The sequence below is a fragment of the Narcine bancroftii genome, chromosome 9 (genome assembly GCF_036971445.1).
Source record: "Narcine bancroftii isolate sNarBan1 chromosome 9, sNarBan1.hap1, whole genome shotgun sequence".
NCBI classification, from domain to species: Eukaryota; Metazoa; Chordata; class Chondrichthyes; order Torpediniformes; family Narcinidae; genus Narcine; species Narcine bancroftii.
The window spans coordinates 95,180,452-95,200,744 of NC_091477.1; the positions used below are offsets into that span (position 1 = coordinate 95,180,452).

At 38.3% G+C, this 20,293-nt stretch overlaps 1 protein-coding gene across 1 annotated transcript in view; it reads left to right on the forward strand.

Moving 5' to 3' along the window:
• Window positions 1-20,293, forward strand: part of nlgn1 (neuroligin 1) — a 437,869-nt gene that overhangs the window by 175,017 nt on the left and 242,559 nt on the right. The window lies entirely within an intron of this gene.

Here is a 20,293-nt window from a genome sequence, read left to right on the forward strand (position 1 = left end):
ACTGTCTTTTGCTTCTCTTTCTCTGACTGTAAGAGGGACTCTAGTCAATTTAAATTGATGGTAAATCTGTCTACTTTATGTAAACAAAAGGCAATTTTGTGTAATATTACATTGTTTTTATTACATGACAATAAAGGGATCTTGAATCTTGTTATGTGAGGTTCACTGAAGCTACCATGTCAGGCAGCATTAGTGGAAAGATAAACATGTTTAAAATATCAATTTGAATACTCTGTCAAAACTGGAAAAGAGAGAAAAAGACTAATTTGAAAAAATTCTACTGGTCTTCACCTTCTGGCCCACAAGTCTCCACATTCAAAGAATCATCTTTCACAGTTCCCTTTTGCTTCAGAAAGATTGCACCATCAAACACATTTTTCCTCTCTCCCCATCAGCAACATTGAAGTTACTATACTTTTGGAACTCTTTGGTCTGCTCTTCTATCCACACCTACCATTATCTTTCTTGCAAAACCTTCTGATTCAACATTAGGAGATACAACAAGGTGTGCTACATCAAATTGCCAGAGATGCTTTGACAACACCTCCCAATTCTATAAATATCATCATTTAGATGATGGGTATGAGAACATTTCCAGCTGCGAGTGGGAAATATATTGGTTTTCCATGCTTGTTCCTCAATCAAAATGCTGAAACCCTTTACCAAACAGCAATCTAGGAATACCATCATTATACTGATAATTATAATTCAAGAAAAAGATTTTTGAAATTAAAGATAAGCAATAAGTGCTGATGCTTCCAATAAATATAATCCTGATGCCAAGGCAGTACCTCTCAATGCACATTTGAACTTTTCTCTCTAACTTTGCTTACATTTGGACCAATGTTATATGTAGGGCCTCAAAATGAGTAATCTAAATTGAACATCCATGGGGTGGCACAGTTATACAGCAAGTGGAGCTTCAGCCTCGCATCACTAGATACTCAATTTAAAGAGGGTTTGCATGTTTTCCTTGTGATCACTTGGATTTCCTCCAGGTCTCCATTTTCTTCCCTAATCCCAAATACACCTGGGTTTGTAGGTTACGTGGCTACTAAGTTACACCTAGTGTGCTCTTGAGTAGTATTAATCTGGGGACAAATTGATGAGAACCTTGGGGGAATAAAAATTGGGATTAATGTTTGATTAGTTTAAATGATTGGTTGATGATGAGTGCAGACCTGGTGGGTTCAAGGTTCAAGGGCCTGTTTTTTTGTGCTGTATTATGTCTCTATGCCTTTCAGACAACTTATTAGAGAGTAAATTCCATTTATTTACAAGTCTGATAACACCTCCCATCACCTTTCTAATATCTCAGAATAGAATCAGAAAGCTGATTAAAATTAGTGTAATGAAATAGTACTCAGATGTAAATTGCCTTGACTTTTGCAGAAAGGCAAAGCAAAGCTGGACACTTTTCAATTTTACAAGAGTGTGCATGTTATGCCCTGGAACACCTGGACAGTAAAGATGCGTTCATCAGATCAGCATGTAACACCATCATCCCCTCAAAAGTGATCAGCAAACTCCAAGACCTGGGACTCAGCACTCCAGTTGGTAATTAGATCATGGATTTCCTCACCTCCAGACTACAATCAATGAAGATGTGGGTAACTGGGTGATATTAATGCAACAAAATAGGCAACTTCAAAGCCTTTATAGTTCAAAGGAATCAATATCCCTGGCAGAGATCTTCAAGTTTATTGACATTTAAATAAGCAAGGTTGTGATATTTAAACAGTCATTTGAAGTTTTGAGCTTTTTACACAGTAAGGCACGGTTAGTATGGCGGGTAGTGCAAACACCAAGGACAGGGGTTCGAATCCGGTGCTGCCTGTAAGGTGTTTGTACATTCTTCCTGTGTTTGCATGGGCTTCCTCCAGGTGTTCCGGTTTCCTCCCACCCTTCAAAAATGTACTGGGTGTTGTTGGTCAAATAGGTGTAATTGAGCAGTATGGGCTCATTGGCTGAAAGGGCATGTTATTGTGCTATATGTATGCCTAATGAAGGCATGGTTCAGATGCTATCTACAACTACAACAGTATACAACAGCCCTGATCACTATGTAGTGAACACCTTACCAACAATCCTTCCAGCATTGTCCACAGCAAGGTTTATTTCAAGGCTGAAGAGCGAAAGAGGAAGAATTACACACAGTGGACTTTATTTTCTTTGGCTTGGCTTCGCGGACGAAGATTTATGGAGGGGTATGTCCACGTCTGCTGCAGGCTCGTTGGTGACTGACAAGTCTGATGCGGGACAGGCAGGCATGGTTGCAGCGGTTGCAAGGGAAAATTGGGTGTTGGGTTTTTCCTCCTTTGTCTTTTGTCAGTGAGGTGGGCTCTGCGGTCTTCTTCAAAGCAGGTTGCTGCCCGCCGAACTGTGAGGCACCAAGATGCATGGTTGGAGGCAATATCAGCCTACTGGCGGTGGTCAATGTGGCAGGCACCAAGAGATTTCTTTAAACAGTCCTTGTACCTCTTCTTTGGTGCACCTCTGTCTCGGTGGCCAGTGGAGAGCTCGCCATATAACACAATCTTGGGAAGGCGATTGTCCTACATGTGACCCACACAGTGCAGTTGGGTCTTCAGCAGCGTGGATTCGATGCTTGCGGACTCTGCCAGCTCGAGTACTTCGATGTTGGTGATGAAGTCACTCCAATGAATGTTGAGGATGGAGTGGAGACAGCACTGATGGAAGCGTTCTAGGAGCTGTAGGTGATGCCGGTAGAGTACCCATGATTCAGAGCCGAACAGGAGCGTGGGTATGACAACGGCTCTGTACATGCTGATCTTTGTGTGTTTCTTCAGGTGGTTGTTTTTCCAGACTCTTTTGTGTAGTCTTCCAAAGGCGCTATTTGCCTTGGTGAGTCTGTTGTCGGTGGACTTTATAGTACCGTTAACTGAAGGGTCTGGTCCAGGTAATAACTAGGTGATTAAAGGGGCCAATGGTCAGGTGTGCAATGTTGGATGAGTAGAGTGCAACTTTGATTGGGAGGTAATGCAAACTCCAACTGGGTTCCAGATGGAGAGGTCACATGACCCTCCACAATCCACACTACATTAATTAACTATAATCCACAAATTCAAAGACATACATCCTGAGACCATCTCTTCTAGTTCTAGATATTGCAGCTTGAGGAAACAAGCTGGTCTATTTCAAAATCTTGTGGTTTCAATTAAGTTATAACTTATCATTCTAAAGTCTCATGAGTATTTACACATTTTACTCAATACCTCCTCACACGGTGGCACCCACAGCCCTTGAAAAGATCTGAAAGAGGGAGATGATGGAAATTGTGTTTGAGGAGGGGAAGTGAAAATACTAGAGAAGATAAATATAGAGAAATATTAAAGAATTTTGCATCTTTAAAAATAGATAAATGCCTGACAGGAATGAAGTAAGGAAGAAAATAGAAACTCTGACCATCAAGATAAAATCTCATCCATTTGTTGGAACCTATGTTTGCATGTATTGTCAGGAAGATTTTGAAAAGATGTCCTGTGAAAATAAAAGGCCATGCTATCCATGGCATTAAGTCCAATATTGTCACAGTGGTAGAAAACAAAGTGTAATGGTCAACTGCCTTGGATATTCTAGTAATTTCTAGGATATTAACAGTCAGGTTATTTTCCATATCATGGTTTAGATGTACAGTTTACATTTAAATGTAGTACTGTAGGCATCATCAGGAATTGTGTGCAAATAGTATACAATGTGGAGTAGTATGAGGATGGCAGAACAGAAAATATTTGCTTTTTTAATTAATATACCATAACATTCATGGACCAAATTTTGGGAAATTGGATTAGGTTGTGTTCTTTTTTGATTTGCATGAACTTGAAGGGTTGAGTGATTTTCTTCTGTACCATGATTTTATATTTTGAGTATACCTTCATCAATTTGGATGAAAAATTCGACCAGAAAACTCAACCTGACTTTGCTCTTGACAAGTCGTCATGACGCTGCTGTGGATTAACATGATTTTATATTTCTTATTTCCAATATGGACATTGTGACACAGTTACTTCTTGCTAATCAAGATTATACCAATATTATTACACTGTTTGAACAGGAAGAAATGCAGGGGATAATAAATAAACATTATAGAAATGCTTTAATTTGAAATTTGTCATAATATAGGTTTAAACAAAAGATTGAAAGGGGAACCTTGATCATTTGTTAATTATAATCATATATATCGGTGAAAATCTTCAGGGAAAGGATCATACTGTGAAGGTGTAATTCAACCATTAGCAGGTTAGCTTCGATTATCATACAGTTCACACAGTTAATTGTTTCATCTGAGGCAGAGAGATGAATAATCAAGCTGTTGTACAAATTAATAAGGTAATGCAAGTAAAACAATAGGCTATTTTATGTCAGGCCTCTGCCTTGATGCTGGCTTCAGGAGTGGATGGAAAACTAAGAACTTACCTTTCAGACAGCAGGCCTAAAAGGCTGCTCCAGCGTCCCATTCATATCCAGAGGTGCCTCGTAGCACCCACCGGACCTGATGGAGGTGGGACAACTGGTGCCGTAGCACTACCCTTCATAAATACGTGGCAGAGCAATGGCCATCTTCCTTACCCATAATCCCCTAGGCAGCTAAAACTGCTCTGTGGTTCCAAGAACAGCTCCAGCTGCATGGGAGATTTTGGGTAGGGAAGACAGTCATTTCTCTATTGTGTTTTGAGCCACAGAGAGCAGCCCCGAAGGCCGAAGCAGCCCGGTGTGGCTGTCTCAGTCTTAATTGGCCACCCCCAACATCTCCCACTGGTTCCGACCCCGCTGACAGCTCCCACTGTCCCGATGGTCCCCACTACCCCAACTGCTCCCGCTGCCCCAGCAGTCCCCGCTGCCCCAGCAGTCCCCGCTGCCCTGAGGGCTCCCGCTGCCCCAGTGCCCCTGCCTTGGAGGGAGAGGCGTGAGTGGAGAGATGGGTCGCAGGCTGACAACGTCATCAGCCCGCCCTAGTAGCTGCTCACAATAGCTGTACGTTCAGGTCAAGTGGCAGAGTGTAGTGCTCCGCTGATTATCCTTCCCCGAGGAAGATTAGAATTGGTGCCTCGGAGCTGGTCATGGCACATTCAGGAAGGTACATCTTTAGCTGTAAGGGCGAAGAACCTTCTCCTTTACAAATGAGTGTTTGGTCTACCTGAAAGTGTCTAATGGCTGTATTAAAGGATTTTTATCTTGATTGGCTGATAATTTGTTCATGAGCAATGCATTTAGTTCAAGTAGTGGTTAATAAAAAAAGTCTGCACACACCTTTTAATCTTGTAGGAAATGTAGTGCAGATCTTTTATCAGTTCCTTACCAAAAAGCATTGATCATTAATCTTCTTCCCAGTGCAAATCATTAGCAGATTTAATTAAAACCATTTAGTGTCAGCATTTCACATTGCCTCTAAATCAAATGAATCTACGTTCAACTCTCCTGCTTCAGGGAATTATACACATTATATGGAGTGACACACCAGTTCTATGTTGTGCAATATTATCACAAATTCTCACCACAAGGAAAGACCATAAACTGAATGAAAGGAAATTGCTGAGGGCACGGGAGCAGAGAGTTGTGTGCGTGGACTAGTGATTTGATGGTACAAGTTCAAATTCAAACAACTAGAAAATTGTAACTTTGACTAAAAAGCCAGTAAGAGTGGTAGTGATGATCAAAATATAGCTTTGTCATAAAAATTCATCTGCTTGCTTTTGTTCTTTAGAAAAATAAATGTGAAATGTTCCCTGTTGTCATTCTGCAAACCACATTAAGTTCAGCAGCACCTTTATGGCTGACTGGATGAGGTGAAAATATAACATTAATTAGTTGTGTCAGTGCAGGCTCAGCTTTCAGTGGATTTTAGTTCATCTGACAGCTTCAGTTACAACTCTTCCCCATCTCATGCTTTTGATCTTCATGCTTTCTGCAAACAAGTAGAAAGGACAGTCGAAGAACCTCTTTGTGCTCCTGCTGAATCTGACTATTCAGATGTCTAGGAAATGGCTCTTTGTAGAGTTCAAGTGTCCTGACCACTTTCCCATTACTGAGGTTATGTTTGTGGCTGAGTCTTGAGATGTTTCTTTTATTGTAATAAAGAAACCTGGGTTCTTTGATAACAACTATACTTTATTAGCTATAGTACTCATGACTCATGGAGGCATCCATTTTGAATTGACTCCTAGCTGCAACAACTCATCTCAGACTCTCTCTAGTGGTCAGGATTATCACGAGCATTGTATCATGTCTCCCTGGTGAGACTACAACTCTAGGAATCAGCATATTCTGGATGTTAAAAACAAATATTTTAATTTGTTGAAGTTTTAACTTTTTTAAAAGACAGACAGTTCAAGGGGACTGAGGAGGACTTTACTATTGTCCATGACTGAAATAAAAGATGGTTTAAGATTCAGTTTGGTCAGCATTTGGGAAGAGTAAGGCAAAATTATTGCTTTGGATTGATAACCTATTGTCAATGCTGCAAAAAGCTGAAGATGCAATTGGTATTAAGCAACATTGAGACAGAGAAGCAAGCATGCGAAGAAAACACAAAAGGGAAAATCTACAATCGGCTGAAGGCAGGAGAGGTTAAATGATTAAAGGAATGTTAGTAAAATACCAAAAGTGATGATAACAGAAGAAAAAGGTGGGAGTAGATTAGTACCTTATAAATTAAATTCTCTTTTAATTTCAGTGTTTCATTGATGGCACTGCTAATCTAAAAACAATTGAAACACACAGTGTAAAAACTATTTTTAAAAATCTCTGGTTGGACAATGCAAGGAAGCAACATAGCATTTAAAAATCTGCTTCATTTTGATTCTCCCACTACATGTTGCAGGTGCTTCATCCATCAAGCCTTTACCAGTTCAGTAATTTTTTTTGAGATTTAAATCCCCAAATCCCTGTTCTTTCAAATAGTGATTACTATGGAGAAACACTGTCTTATCAATGGAGGAATGATGTTGATGATGAAAAGCATGTATTGCTTGCCCATGTTTAATTTTAAGCCATCAAACTTTATGATAGGAATTTCCACCTGTGACATCATGACTCACTGAGCAATTGCAAAAATAAATATTGAAATCACTTAAGAATATATTAGATTTTTTTTTTCACTTGGCAGATGGACATCTCTTCTAATTTATACATATCCTCAGATGTTTGAGAAAGATTTTGCATTGCTAACTGGCCTGGATGTTCCTTTGCCATACCTTCATTCATTGCCTCCATGGATGCAGGTGGTCCATCTGGTTTTAATTTGTATTGTTTTTTGATGTACTACTTTGATTTAATTGATTGGCATGCTTGGCTATAATGGAATACGATTACGAATCAAACACATGATTTTCGGTTAAGAGTCATGTTTCAACTAGACTAGGGAACAGTGACAACTTCCAAAAAGGTTAAAATAATGTGATTTTTAGCAATGATCTGATAGTTTTTTGATCACTTTTCTTGTTCCATATTGTTTAGTAAAGTGGATTGAAATTCCATGATAAGATTGACATTCATGTTTCTGAATCAGGTCAGACCTCAACAGCAATTTAACTACATTGATACTGCTTTCATGGAGAGGATTTGTTTGAGAGATGAATGAATGTGATTGTGTCAAATTCACACAATGCATCATGTATGAAAGGTTGAGAAATGATAGCAACAAACTATTGTGAGAAAATTAGAATTATAAAGCTCTTGCCACACATCTGTGGTCTAAGAAGCAAACTTTATGTTTTGAACCAGATTTCAGTTATTGTCAGAATACATACATGACATCACATACAACCCTGAGATTCCTTTTTCTGTGGGTCAGGTAGAATTACAACTAATGGGTAGTGCAAAGAATAAACTGTACACAGTGTGAACATGTAAATAAATAAAAGAACTGTAAACAGAAATGAATGTAAACAAACTGACTGCAATACAGAGAGAACAAAAGAAAATCAATAAAGTGCACAAGTAAGAATCCTAAAATGAGTCTCTGACTGAGTTGTCATTGAGGAGTCTGATGGTGACCATTGATGAGCCCCCACACAAGAAACCAACACACATAAGAGTGAAAAAAATGAAAGTTGATCTTTTGGCAAATCTCAAATTCAGTGAAGTTGACTGCTGAGCTATTTAAGCCATCTGCCTTGGAGTGTAAGTTGTTCTTCAGGAGTTAAAAGGTTTCTTTTGATGGGGCTGATCTGCTGTGTTTTGAGTATTTTCTGCTTTTCCCCTTATATTTCAAACATTTTCTTTTATTTGATTTCATTTACAGATGAGAGTTTCTAAACAGATTATTTTCCTTAATCTTATTTGCCAAGGGCATCTTATTGTCCCTTTTACTTCTCCTAATTCCGTTTAAGTTTTTTCTGATACCTTTATATTTCTCGAGCCCTGACCAATTTCATATGCTTTCTTTTCTTTTTGACTAAATTTACATCTCTCATTATTTGATATTCCTGAACCTTTCCATTCTTGACTATCTTCCTCACAGGAACATGTTAGTCCTGAATTCCACCCCCCCCCCCCCACCCAATTTAGCACATTTCCATCAATATCCAGTCTTATCCTTATCTATAACAACCTTATAGAGTTATGATCACTGTTCACAAATTACTCATTTCCCAAAACAAGATGTAGTATGCCCCTTCCATGTTGAACTATTCACATGTAGTTTTAAGAAGCCCACCAATTTCTCTTCCATCTCAACCTGTTGTACTAAGGACATCTTAGTCTTATTAGAGAAATTAAAGTCACCATAAAGAACAACTGAGTTGCTTTTACATTTTCCATATTCTGCCCACATATCTGTTCCTCTTTCCCCAGATGGCTATTGAGAGGCAAAAGAACAACCCATCATTGTGATTGAGCCTTTCTTATTCCTAAACCCTATCCCCATTGCATCACTGGAAGTGGCCTCCAGGATATCCTCACTAAGTGCAGCTGTGACATTGTCCTTGATCAGTACTGCAGCTACTTCACTTCTATTACCATCCTTCCCTACCACATTTAAAATATCAGAACCCTGTGAGTGGAGCTGCCAATCCTGCCTTTCTGTCAACAAAGTATCTGTAATGGCCACATGATCGCAGGCCCTTTCATGAATATGGGCTCTAGGTTCTTCTGCCTTACCTATAATGCTCTTTGAATCAAAATAGACACATTTTCTCTCATCAGTTCCACAACATTCATTCACCTGTCCCTGCACCTCCTGCCTATCAGACTTTCATATCTGATTTCTGTTTTCCTCTCAATGCCCCCACTTGCTGATCTGATGCTCTGTAATTACAGGTACTTTATGTATGCTTTGATTGTATACATAAACATTTTTTGAGATATTAGTTGTGATGCTAAGACTAACATTTATTGTCCATCCAAAATTTCTCTTGTGATGGCATTGGTGAGCCACAATTTTCGCCTTCTTAAGGCATATTTGCAGTGGAATTAAGGAATTGATGTCTGGATGTAGATCTAGGAACATGATATGTTTCCAAGTCAGGAGAATGTATGCATTGTAAATGATGGAATGGCTTTGAAACCATGAGCAGGATAGGCAAAGGAGTTGTGGTGGATGTTGGATTTTCTAAAGGCCTTTGATGATGTCCCACACAAGATACCAGCATGGGTAGAGCTTTGGCTGATTGAAAGGAAGCAGAGTAGGCTACCTGTTACCAGTGGTGTTCCACAGGAATCAATGTTGGGACCACTTCTTTTTAGGTTTTAGGTTAATAATTTGGATCACAGAATAACTGGCTATGTGACTAAATTTGCTGATGGAACAAAGTTGATAGAGGGGCAAGTAGTGAGGATGAAATGGTGAGAGAGCAGAGATACTTAGATAAAGGATAACGGGCAAAGAAGTAGTAAATTATATACAGTGTTGGAAGGTGTATGGACATGTATTTTGGTAGAAGGAATAAAAGGACAGACTATTATTTAGGTGGGATGAAAATTCAAAATTCAGAGGTGCCAAGGGACTTGAGACTGCTCATGCAGGATATGTTAAAGATTAACTCCAGGTTGAGTCAGTGGTGAAGAAGGGAAATGCAGTGTTGCCATTCATGTTCATAGGAATTGGATATAAGAGAAGAAATGTAATGTTAAGACTTCATAATGCACTGGTGAGGCCTCACTTGGAGTTCAGGGTATAGTTTTGGGCTCCTTATTTAAGAAAGAATGAGCTGGTATTGGAGAGGATTCAGAGTAAATTCACAAAAGTGATTTCTGGAATGAAGAGTTTAGTGTATGAGGAATGTTAGACAGCTCTTGGAGTTCAGAAGAATGAGGGGGGATCTCATAGAAGCGTTTCGAATGTTGAAAGGCCTAGTCAGAGTAGATGTGAAAAGTTGTTTCCTTTGGTAGGGTTGTCAATAACAAAAGGACACAACTTCAGGATTGAAGGGCTCCCATTTAAAACAGAGATATGCCAAATTTCTTTAGCCAAAGAGTGGTGAACCTCTGGAATTTGCTACAATGGCCGGCTGTGGAGACCAAGTTGTTGGGTCTATTTAAGACATAGATTGATAGGTATCTGAATACTCAGAGTATCAAAGGATATGGAGAGAAGGCAGGGGAGTGGGGCTGAGGGGGAGAATGGTGGAGTGGACTCAATGTGCAACCCCAACCCTACTTCTGCTCCTATATCTAATGATCTTATGGATATGTCAGGAGCTTAGATGGTCTCTAAAAGATACCATGCCTCTGAACCTCTTCTCATATCTACAGTATTTATATCACTGATAAAATTGAGCTTATGGTCAATGGTCTTCACTCGGTTGTGGGTGAAAGGGGACAGTAATAGTTGGAAATAGCAGTTGACAGGCACTTATTGTGATGTGAATGTTACTTGTCACTTGTTTGACCATGCCTGAACATTGTTTAAATCTTTCTGCACTTAGCAATAAATTGATTCACTTGGTGGGGAAATGTGAATGGAATTGAAAATTGTGTAACCATCAACTATCATGTTAATTTCTGACCTAACCTTGCACTTTCAGGCTGTGGATGTCCCTGTAACTAATTAAAACATTCCCTAAGATCGCCTAACACTATGTTGAATAAAGAAATACATGAGTTCAGTTAAAAATTTAGGTTATTTTAGGAGATGAAGTTGTGTCAATTTTGCATTTATTTTGCTTGAGGCAGATAACTCACTGCTTCTCATCTTTACTGAATATGGTTAAACAGAATAGAAATTTATACGGTAAAACCCCTGATATCCTGCACCTGTGGGGATTGGTAGATGCTGGATAAATAAATTTTCTGGTTGCTTGAGATTGTGTGTTGTTCGACTGGAGAACTAATGGCAGCATGCGCTAATTTTAAACTTCCGTATTTGTTACCTATTTTTTGTAATTTTTTTTTGCCAGTTGCTTGAAACCACTAGTTCCTTGAATTCTGGTTATCAGGGGTTTTACTGTATTTTATTTAAATAATTTCTGTCCAGAGCTTTCAATATTGAGATACAGAATTTCAGACAGCGACCATATTGCTGTTCATACCTCCTGTAGATTTATCTTTTGTTACTTTTTTGATATAACTACCATTCTAATTTGCATTACACTATCATCTCTTCTGTCATTTAGTCTTACATTTCACAGAATTGTCCTATTGTTTCCCCTCCCCACTTCTGTGCCATAAACTTATTTTATCTTTTTCAAAATATGAACTCTATTTCTCTCTCCCCCTGTAAATGCACTTTGATTTTCTCTTCTCTAATTTTCTTTCACATTAGAGGTCATATCTGTTTTCTATTTCTTGGACAGTAAAATTTTGAATGTGAATTTTATTTACATGCTTCAAGGTCATTCAGAATACTTTTGCCTCTTTCTTGATAACAACTCTTATCTTACTTTGAAAGGTACATGTTTGAACAATTATTTTAGCAAAAGACATTGAACAATAATAAAGAACAGGATTAAGTGTCTTAAGCAACATTCTCTCCTGCTATACACTCCATGTATGAAAGGAGTATTATGAACACTATAAGTTCACAATGAAGCAGTTTTCAACCAAAGGGGCTCCTTTTCCTATGGATGAGGAGGAGTAAATATGAGCTCTTCTAGATATCGAAGAAAATATATCACCATGAAGATCAGTTTCAGACTGAGCCTGTCCCCATGGCATGAATAATATTTTTGTTGTTATCTAGAACCATTCTTCTAATGTGTGAACTGCTGGGTTATACACTTTGCATTTCTTGTTTAATGTTTGGGCTTTGAAGTCTGTAATGTCATTATTTATCCTGCTGAGTTATCTCACTAGTATCCAATCAGTGAAAAAAAGGCAAAACGTTCAAATACAATTAGATTCATAATCATTTTGCAGATTGATGTTCACAGATTCAAAATGTCCTTTTTGGTATCACAGACATCAGGAATACAACGCATAATTATACTACAATACCTTGTAGCATGAACTGTTTTAGAAATCATATCCTTGAGCTAAAATTAAATTAGTAGTATTCAGATTGTTCTGAATTTCTTTGCTAAGGTAATGGTCAGAAAATGTTTAATATCAAGTTTGTAATGCCCAAAAAGTTTCTGTCATGAGGAGCATACTATTTTCCCCAGGGAATCAAACCATGGTTTGAGCAAGATGATAACGGATAAAGCATTGTCAAAAACTCTATTTATGTTCCTGTTTTTTTTTGTTGCAAAATCAGCTCCTTTTGGCCTGAGCCATAATATTTAACTGCTTATTCCAACCTCAAATCTTGGAGGCAGACATCTAAATAAAATATTTTAATAAGTGCATTAAACAGTGATGTGCGATCAATTAACCAAAAAAACTGAAGTACAGGAACTGAAGGCTTTTATTAGCTAGAGATGGACAGCATCCCTTGAGTTGCTGGCTCACACTGACCCGGACTCGAACTGGGGGCAGGGTTGTGGCATGACAGCCATTATGGGGAATAAGTCATGATTTAGCCAGTGAGAGCAGGGTTGAATATATAAGGTCAGGGTATTTCGAAGCAACGAAGCCAGAGAGAAAATTTGTCGGCAGCTTTGGGTTTTCTCGGATCGATTTCCAGGCGATCCAATTTCAGATGTTTGTCCATGTTCCAAAGAAGCAAAGATCTAGCTAATAAAATTGATGCACGATCAATTAACAAAAAGACTGAAGTACAGGAACTGAAGGCTTTTATTAGCTAGAGATGGACAGTATTCCTTGAGTTGCTGGCTCACACTGACCCAGACTCGAACGGGGGGCAGAGTTGTGGCATGACAGCCTTTATGGGGAATAAAGGGTAGGAGTCACGAGCCACCCAGTGAGAGCAAGGCCGAACATATAAGGTCAAGGTATTTACATATACAAATGGTTTCACTACAAACACATTATTGGCCGTCCTTCGGTTCAAAGAAGACCTTGTTGTGCAGTTCATCTGTGAACATGAATGTGACTTTGCAGTCCCAGGCTGGAAACACAAAGTCTAGCACAATGGGGGCACTGGAAGTCCATTGTTGTAATAACTGTGGCTGCTGCTCTGCAACACCGCTCCATCAGTTTTTGGCAATGCCTGTTTTTGAAACTGGTGTAGGCTTCATTGCACAGGGCTCACCAATGGGACCTCTCAGCAGCCTCAATTTCTAGTTCTTTTGGCTGGTGCCACAGTAGCATAAAGTTTCTTTCACAGCATCTTTATAGCACTTGCAAGGACGACCTTGAGGTCTCCTTCCAGTTTTCAGTTTGCTATAGAGCCGTTAGCAAGGCATACGGTGGTTGTCCATTCTGATGGCGTGTCCCACCATTGTATCTGGGCTCTGATGATCCAGGACTCAATGCTGGTGGTCTTGGTGTGACCCACGACCTCCAGGTTAGAGACACGGTCTTGCCAACAGATGCCAGGAATGGAACGCATGGCACACATGTGGAATTTCTGCAATTGTTTGATGTGACATCGGTACAGAGTCCAGGTCTCTCATCCAAATAGGAGAGAAGGATGACCACAGCTTTGTAGACTTTCTGCTTTGTGGAGATGAGGACATTGTGTTGATTGAGCAATCTGGTACGCAGCTTCCCCAGAGCCTAGCTGGGGATTAAACACATACAAATTAATTAAAACATTAAACTGAAGTAAAATAAAATATCTTCACACTGTGTACTGAAATAAATGAGATTTCTAATCCTATACCAAGTTGAACCAAGCAAATGATCAAAGAGTTAATTCTCCAGTGTGCTTCCACAGACTACCAGAAAAACTAAGATCAGCCATGGGAACTGTCAGTTGAAGAGATGTCTGAGGTAACATCCACACAAGTTTTGATTCCATGACTGTTCTGACACTGATTGTTCCTTTTAGATTTGGCAGTCAAAGCCAGGAAGATGCGAACTGTGGCATTATTAAATTTAATACCAAGCACTGAAACAATTATTTGAAATTATAATACCGAGTTATCCAAACTCGACAACAGAAGAAAAAATTCTTATCCTTGGAATTTCAACAGATTATTCTGGAATTTTTCATATGGATATAGCAGTTTTCCTTTTTGGGAAAAACCTGGACTGATCCTAACCTGTTGCTCAGGCTGTTGTTTATTGATTTTGCTTGACACCATCATATCAGCAAAATTCATCTGCACGGCAGCAGCCCGCAGCAGCCTCTCTGGACGGTGCTACTGTAAATTTTTAAGGAAGGCACCATGCACAATTTTTAATTGGAAAATTGGATGGTAGGGCATCATGAAACATTGTTGCAATATGGAAATTGCTAAGCAATAGCAAACCTTCAGTAAGAAGGTATGAAGCTACGTTGTGGTGTGTTCTGGGGAGGGTGTGCCATGGTGTCTGGAGCAGCTGTATCATGTGCCTGGTTCAAGGGTACTGGAGGTTGTGCTATCTTAGATGGCAAAGCCCTGTGGTGGATGGTCAGGACAGTTGAGGAGGTTGTTGGTCTCTTTTCTGCCATTGTGGGCATTTATTTTTCATTGTGTTCCATGTCCGTGGAGGCTGGCAGCATTGTGGGGGACCACACACATCTTGATGTGAAGTCTTCTTCTTCCTCCTGCCATTGGCATAGATGTCGAAGCTTTCGGACTCCTATGGATTGTGAGTTGTAAGGCAGTTTCTTCAGTCAAGCTATCAGACTTTTAATATCCAAAGTTTATTATTATTGTAACTTGTCTCTAATCTAACTATTGTTTTTGAATAATTACTGTATTGTTTGCACTGTTTTATTCACTTTATGAAGCTTTGTGTAGGTTGTAGTCTAATTAGTCATTTTGTTTGTTTTATCTTGTGTTGTAATAGTATAGTCTTGTGTTGTCTTACACTGTTTTGTGTAGTCTTGTGTTGTATTATGTAGCACCATGGTTTGGAGGAATGTTGTCTCTTTCCTTTACTGTGCATTACATCTGCAATTTGGATTAAAATGACAAAGGCTACTTGAACTACTCTCCTCCCTGTACATTCATGATTGCGTAGTTCAATTTGCCACTTTCAGAAAGAAGCTTTCTTCATTTCTCGGCACTTGAATTTTCAAACCAGGCCATGATTCAATCAGTCAGCATACTTTGCACATTTGAAATTTGCTAAGAGTATTTAACAGCATGCCAAATCTTCCCTGACTTCTTAGAAAGTAGTGGGATTGCTGTGCCTTCTTCACAATTTCCTCTATGTGCAAGCTCCCAGAGAGGTCTTCTAATATGTGGACTTCCAGGAATTGATATCTGTTATACTTTTACGAGGAGACTTTGAGAACGTGCTTGAGCTTTTTTCCTCAGTCTATAGGCAAGTAATCACTGTCTGTGACAGTCTTGGACTATAGCATAGTTTTCAGGACTCTTGTGTCAGGCATGCCAAATGATTGAATACAATCCAGGCTTTATTTTGGGTTTTGGCTTAGGAGAGGAGAGAACACTGATGTTAGTTTGGTTATCCTATTAGTGAATTTGGTTGTTTCTGAGGAGGCGGCATGTGTCCCACCTTTCCTTTTCTTTCAATTACTTGTTATAAATAGTCCACATCTCAAAAGTGCAGAGCAAGAAATTCTTTGCCTGATAGACCATGAGGTTGTGTCAGGTTTAAAATCAAACATTCCTTTCTAGACAACCAAATACTGTGCTAATGCACTGAAGGCAATAATAAATTTCATCATCTAAATTGGTTTTTATTGGGAAGTTGTTTCTGAGATGTGGGAAGTGGTCCACATTTTTGTATCTCATAATTTCCTTTGAGTATCAGGGAACAGTGTTATGTAGCAAAGGAAGATGATCAAAAGTGCATGTTATGTCTGAGGCTTTTTCTCTTGAACAAGTTGATTATGACTTGAATCATGACCACTAAGTGCATGCATGTATAAATATTATCTGTATACTATAGTTGTAGTACCTTGCATTTGGAGAAGAGGCAATATAAATTGAAGTGTTTTCCATTTTTTTCTGTAACTTTGCTCCACAAGTGGGATATAAATTGGAGGTGAGGTGCAGCATTGAAGCAAGAAAAATGGTGAAAAATGTTGAATCATTGACATAGCTTTGCTTGATATCAAACTGCATTGAGATCGAGTCTGTTGTGGACTTTCGGACCACTGCCACAATAATGTGGATCTCCCAGTGGCCACCCATTTCAATTCCCTGCTGAATTCCCTTGATGACCTGACTGTCTGCCGATGGCCTCATGCACTGCCAGACAGAGACCACCCTCAAATTGGAGAAACAACACCTCATCCTCCAATCAGATGGCATTAACATTGAACTTCTCCAATTTATTTTATTTTCAAATCTAGCAGAATACCTGGCATTCCCTGAGAAATAAAACACTCAGTTGTTGACTACATGGTTGAAACAAAATACCCAAAAAACTCCATGGTAATTTTGCATAAATATAATTTTTCAAACACAACATTTATATTCTTTGTGCCTGGCAGCATCAGCAACGAGGCGGGCTTGGCGTTGTTCCTCAGTTTTCTGCTGCCTGCTCCTTATTTGTCTGGAGGCCTGAGCACTGAGGCAGGCCTGATGTTCCTGTTTTGTTTTCTGCTGCCTTGCCCTTTGCCTTTCTGGAAACATCAACAGTGAGGCGTGATTGATGTTCCTCCGCTATCTCTTGCTTTCTTCTTTGTCTAACTCTATAGGTTTCTGAAGAGCTTCTGCCAATGTTGGTTCAATTTTTTGGGCCTCTATTGAACTGAATTTGGCCACTTGTTTTTATTCTGAATGTATATTGATGTACAGCCCTGAAACTAATTGATGTGTCCCTAGTGCAAGTTCAATTTTTTTGAACTTTCGAACTTCATATGACCTTAAAAGTGGTCATGACATTCAGCATCAAGTGTTACCACAATCATAGTAATCAGTAATGCAGGTCAGTGCTAGTAAATACTTGTATAATAAACAGTAATGGAAGTCAGTGCAAGCTGGTCAGAAAGCACTTTTGAATTTCACATGACTTTAAAGGTTATATTCAATGTGATCATGACATTGGCATCAAAAGTTACCCCTACTGAGCCTCCTTGGACATTTCTAGAGTGCTCCATATTGATTTTCATGGAGAACAGAAAAACAGACCAACGTGATATCTTAGATATATTAAATGAGCAGCAAAAACAACTTTATACACATTATACAGCTGTACATTGTGCTCCTATTTTTTTTAAACAGAAAACCTAACACATATGCACGAATGTTCACATACACCCTCAGAAACATGCCTGCGCACCCACTCCTTGACCACTTTGAGCCGAGGTACTAAACAAAGCAATCAGCCAGTCTGCGACCAGTCTCTCTGATGTAGAGAAGACCTTCTAGGAGATGGTGGCAGACAGACATAATTACATGATAAATGGGATAATAATGTTAAACAAAAAATAGAATAAGAAACAAATAAGCAATGGGATCAGATAAAGTGAAATCTAAACTGGAGAAAACTTAAGAAATAAAAATTATGTCCAATCAATTTAGTACAATCGTTGTCATCTAAAATTGGTGCAATGGTCATAATCTAAGATCATTAAACTCAATAATATTCCAAATGATTGTGAAATGCTCAATGAAAATTGATTGTAATGAAATAGATGTTGATGGTGCAAGGACTTTAATATGCAGTTGTGTAGGTGTGCATATCTGATTGTATGTCTGCTTTTTTTTTGCACCAAGGATCAAAGAATGTTGTTTTGCCAGGTTGTACTTGTACAATCAGAACTTGTTTGAAGCCCAATGCTTCACTATTCCTTAGCCCATGACATGTAACATACCTATACAGTAAAACTCTTATTACCTGGAATTCAAGCAACCAGCCAAATAATCACAGAAACTAAATAGGTAAAAAATATGGAAGTTCAAAATTGGTGCGCCTCACCATTATTTTCCTAAACCAAGCCACACACAATCTCAAGCAAATTCACTTAACCTGCATCTACCGATCCCCATAAGTGCAGGATACGAGGGGTTTTACTGTATCATTGAACAGGCCAAGTATTTGAAAAAGCCTTTATGCTTTTCCATATTACAGCATGTTTAAAATTATTTTACTTCATTCCAGTGTTTTTCAATGTTTTAGTGTTTTAAATGTTTTTAATTTAATTTTTATTTGAATATGTAATTTTGTTTCAATAGTTCTTAAATATTTCTGAATGTTACATATTTTAAAAAACTATTAAAAATCAGTTGCAGCTTTCACAAAGGTGGAGGAGGATTTGTTGATTGCCAGTTTGTAAGCTAAGTCATTCTCTGTCTTCATAAAATTACAATAATTTAAATGGTATGCAAAGATCTTTCATAACTAGCTGCAATTAAATAATCCATCTTAATAAATCAACAGAAAATAATTGTGTGGATTTATAGATTGTTCTCTTTTTGTTTATCATTCTTGATCCTATTTTGTGTACAATCTTTCCAAAATATTGGAGACACAAGGGTAACCCATACCAACCTGATGGAGTATGAAATTTTAATCTGAAGATGAAATATTGTTTAATGTTGGTGCTGGTATGAAAAATCAGTTGACAAGACTGCATGCAGCTCAGGGAATTGCTGATTAATATACAATTCGATGTGTATCTTGATGTTGAAAGATGGTTTGCATCTCTTCTCGTGAAAATATTGAACATAAATTTTAAAATGCAATATTTCCTCAAAATGTTTTCTCATTAGTAGAATAGATTCACAGCAGCTGTAGGCATTGTGTGTGTGTGTGTGTGCGTGTGTGTGCGTAGTAAAGGGGGTGTTTCAACTATAGTGTAAATTGGGTCTCATTTTTTCAGTTGTCAAATTTTGCAGATTAAGTAATGAATGTGATTTTCCAAAAATTAAACACTGATGAAGATTAGTTTTTAGAACATCACTTATGGGACAATCTTTTCTTGTCCCAAGTAGTAGCTATTCCGTATAACAGTAATTTCACTAATTAGTGTGGTGGCTGGATCACTCCCTGTTGTGTTATTCTATGCATAATTAGAATCTACATCAAAGTCTTTTTAAATAGCGTGTGCCAAATTCAGATGATAACTCATTAATACACTAACACAGTGTTAAGCTTCAATGACAAATTCTCAACTCTCACATTAATCCAGTCATTCATCCTTGTCAATTATTCTTTCACTTCACTTTTTGTACATAAACATTTAAAATTGACATGATAGCATTTGCCAAGGTATTTGTACTAATGGTTGCACTGTAACAGATACCGTTATTTTTTGATGACTTACTTAGCGGCCTGTGGGGAAGACTTTATTTTATGGTGAAATAATGGAACATATTTGGTACGACACAATTGCAATACATACATTGTGCTTGAATATTTTTTATTTAATCCAGAAAGAAATGAAAAATATAAACCAAAAAGCCAAGCCAGAAAACTCCAGTAATTTCTCCTTCATCTCAATATATAGTATTTTGACAATACTTGATTCATTGCACCCAATATCTCACTGATTTTCTTCAAGTGTTATGGGAAATGTTTTGTAATATGAGAATGTCCACATTTTCCAGACACAAGGTTCTTCACAGCATATTTGAAATGGTAAACAGTGTAAGTTTGAGCATGAAAAATAGGGAATGTTGTTTGGCCCTTAGCAGCTTTTAATACAATATTGGCAGATCATTCAAATTCAGTAGCCCGTTCCTGCTTTTTCCTCAAATCAGTGTTCTCTTAGCCTTTATAGTCACATCTAACTCTTTCTTTGAAATATTTAGTGATTTTGGCTTGAGTATCTTGGGGTGGAAGAAAGTTCTACATCCTCACTCCTCTTTAGGTGAAAGAAATTTCTCTTTATCTGTCCGAAATGGTTTTCCCTGTGTCCATAGTCTGTGACTCTCTAGCTCTGGGAATACCCACCATTATTAGCATATATCTTACCACTGGTCTG